Here is a 3,864-nt window from a genome sequence, read left to right on the forward strand (position 1 = left end):
CTCCGGGGAAGGCGTGTCCCGCGCCACGCCAACCAGTGGGCTTTGCACACTGCACACCAGGGCTGATGTCATGGCGCGGAGCCCGGGAGCACTGCCCCGCAATCCCCCGCCCCGCTGCCCCGGGACCCGGGACCGGCCGACCGGCCGGCACGGGCGGGGGCAGGAGACGCCGACTCCCGGGGTGCCCCTCACTCGCCCGCGCTCTCGTCCCGCCGTGCGCCGTCACCGCAGAAAGGTCTTGCATACCAGGGGGCCTTTAAGGGTTTTCCTGTCAGACAGGTGGGGAAGTGGAGTGGTGACCCGAGAGATCAGACTCCTGATAAACGTGTGCCCCTGGGTGGGGGAGGGTATCGAATTTGCACATCCTGGTGCGGGGTGTAAGGGGCATGTCTTGGGCTCCAGAGTAAGGCAGGACCTTACAGGGTAGGTCTGATCCCGCCGGTCCACTCACTAGTTGGGCCCTTGGCCTAGATACTTAGCCCCTCTGGGCTTCAGGTTCACCTGTGAAAGGCACATAATCCACAGGACGTGTGGGGGTTGAGATGAGACGGCATAGGACCGACAGCCCAGCAAGCCCAGCCTGAGACAGGCACTCTGTAAATGTAACTCCCTCCTTCAAGCTCTTGTCCCCTCAGTTTCCCCAATCTTCTCTGCTGCCCAAAGGAGAACGCCCACCTCACCCCCAAAGCAGCAGTTCTGAAAAGTGGGTGTCTCAACGGAGGCTTCTTCCTGGGTCTCCAGTCTTCAGTATGACAGAAATAAGCTCAAACCACTCATCGCTGCCCCCGGGGGGGGTTACCAGGGACCTGCCACCTCCCTCTCCCGGTCCCGAGTCCTACTGCAGTGCCCCGTGCAAGCATTTCAGGGTGCAGAGAAATTCACTCTCTGAAGAGCTGCTGCTTGGGCCAGAGTTGAGCCCCCTTCCCACCCTTTCCTGGATGGGAACAGCCCAGAAACTCAATGCTTTAGTTTAGACGGAAGGGCTTTAAAGAAAGGTATCACTCCCTCCTCCCTTCATCCTCCAGTCCTGTCCTGCTCCCTTTGTTTGGGACTCGAGAATTTGGATTTGAAGGAAAATGAATCTGCAAGAGAGACTTGTGCTCCCAGGAATAGGAGGAACAAAGAAGGAGTGAGCGCCTCGGGGAAACAAATTACTGTATTTTAGTTTGCAGTTTTTCAAACTAACTTGTTTGCTTTATTTCTAAGACCGAAGGGAATCAAGAGCTGGTGCTATGTCTTGTTCTCTGGGGTTGAATTATTTTCTGAGTGCAGACTGTGATGGGAAATAAACCACACTCCGATCTTGGGCATACACTTCAGTGTGATTATATGTGTTGTGTGGGTGTGTCTGTGTAACTTTCTACTGCTTTCTAGAGCATTCTCAGAAGGAAGTGCTGCAGCCTCCTTCCGCCCATAGCAATTAATTGTGGGGGAGGCCCTGGAGGGTTTGCTGGCAGCTGGTCACCCCTTACTCCAGGTCACCCTTAGATGTAGCTGCCGCATCTTCCTCCTGGGTCAGGTGTCAATGACTCAGGCCCCCATAGGCTTCATTTAAAGCCCCAGTTTGCTAGATTAACTTTCAACCAGGAATAAACTAAACATCTTCTAAACCAGAAATGAAGGATTTATCTGGGTTTTTCTTGCTTCCTACCACAAGAAACATCTTTCCTTTTGCCAGACCCATTACACAAACACGACCCTCCAACATTGAAATGTCTATAAACACCCAACCAGTGTTTCTTGCAGTTTGGGCCTTCCTCATCTGACCTAGTCAAGGTGTAGAAGGAGAAACTAGAAGAACTCCTGGTCATTCCTGTGCAGAGCAAGCAAGAAACAGGTGTCAGAGACTGTGAGCTTGCTGCCCAAAAATAGCAATCCCCAGGGTTTTTTCCTCTCCCCTCGGTTCTCTGGATCCTGGAGAGATGAACCTTGGAGTTCTGCCCAAGATTTTACAAAAGGGCCAACTCCTGTATTTCCTTCTTTGGTCTGGCTTTGTCCTCTCTGGAGTCATTGGGCTATGGATGGATATTCCTGTGAGGACAGGCCAACCTGTGCTGGGCAATGTCCTTAGGAAAGTCCAAGAAAAGGAGAGCAACAGCTGCAGTCACATGTGGATTTCTCCCAGAGGTACCTCAAGCATCTTGTAAGTAGAGCAGCTGGACAACGTGTCATGCTAACAAGATGCTTTTGATAGTAAGCAGCACAGTGATGGTACTCACAGCTACACCAAGGTAACAGGACTATTATGCAATCCAGGATGATGATCATCCTGCTTGCCCACTCAGAGACTATCAGTGCACATGTCTTAGGAGCTGTCCAGGCAGACCTAGAGATAAAAGAAGCCAAGTGGGACTTGCCTTGCCTGTCTACTGGTTTTCCAAACCCTCATACCTTTTGGTTATATTGCTCTCCCTGCATGCTGCCAACTGCTTGGGCTTTGCCTTAGATAGCCCACTTGCAGACAAAGAAGACTTGAAGGTGAGGCAGGTCTCTGGGATTAAGTTGAGTCCAAAGGAATACAGGGATTACCCACCATGCAAACAGGCACCAGCCAGATGTTGAAATTACAGAGAGGCCGGTAAACAGCACTGCTACTTGGGATAGCCTAAGACAGAGATCCTCGTTCTGACTGACTTCAATTATATGACTGTGCCTAGGTTGGCCCCACCCAGCCGGGAGCACCTACACGTGAGACAAGGCAGTCAGAGCTCATCAGCAAATACTCTCTGCTGGGGGTTCTAGAAGGAGGTTTGGTGGATTTAGGGACTTGACTGCTTCTCTGCACTCTCAACAATGCCTAAACTTTTCAGTATACTCATGTCCTTTCTGTGCACTCTACCTCCCCGTACCTTTGGGTAGGTACTAAATGTCTGCTGAGGTCATGAAGTAGGACCCCTGCCATCCAACTTCCAGCTTCGTCTGCCGCCTCTGCTGGCATCTTTTCTTCTTTTTCCGCCTTCATCAGCATTCCAATGTCACAACTTCTGTCTTCCTTCTTGCTGTTAAATCTTTCTTTCTCCCACTGATCCCAGGTAAGAGAGATCTGAGTATGAGGCTGAGGAAAAAGTAAGGAACTGTGGCTGGCTTAACTCTGCCAGTCATCCCAGAGAGCTTGGACATCCCATCTGAGCCAGAGATTTTCTCAGTTACCCATCCATCCATCCATCCAACCATCTGCTAATCAGTCTCTCCATCTACCCATTCACTCAGCAGACATTTAGTGAACCACTATTCTGTACTAGTCTATAGTTTCTAGGAATACAGGGAAGAATGTGATTTGGATCCTGACTTCCAGGAGTCTCTGATTTAATGAGTAAACCAATATCAGAACCCCAACATCTTTCAGGGAAGGAATAAAAAAGGACTGTGAGTAGACAAAGGATAAATGGTTAATTCTTCTTTCCTGGGGGAGGGCCTATGGTCAGGAAAGATGATTGAGAGTCGGCCAGGAAGCAAGGAGGAGAGGCAGGATCTTGAAACAGCACTGTTCAACCAGGGAACTGTAGGTTCATCAGCAGAGTTGACACCCGTGATGAAAGACAAGATTCCATGGGGGACCAGAAGAACATGGCAGACGTTGTGAACCATTTGAAGGGTGGTGGGGCTGTCCTGAGGGAAGCGGGAGTACTGATGGATCTTAAACAGGGAAACAACATGGATTGTTTAAAAAGCGTTCTAGGAGGCCGGGCTCGGTGGCTCAGCCTGTAATCCCGCACTTTGAGAGGCCGAGGTGAGTGGATTGCCTGAGCCCGCGGGTTCGAGACCCACGTGGGCACTTGGCGAGACCTCATCTCTACAATAAAAATCAAAAAATCAACCGGGCGTGGTAGCACGTGCCTGTAGTTCCAGCTACTTGGAAGACTG

The sequence above is a fragment of the Carlito syrichta genome, unplaced genomic scaffold, assembly GCF_000164805.1.
Source record: "Carlito syrichta isolate Samal-C Ts95f unplaced genomic scaffold, Tarsius_syrichta-2.0.1 Scaffold309294, whole genome shotgun sequence".
In the NCBI taxonomy this organism is placed as follows: Eukaryota; Metazoa; Chordata; class Mammalia; order Primates; family Tarsiidae; genus Carlito; species Carlito syrichta.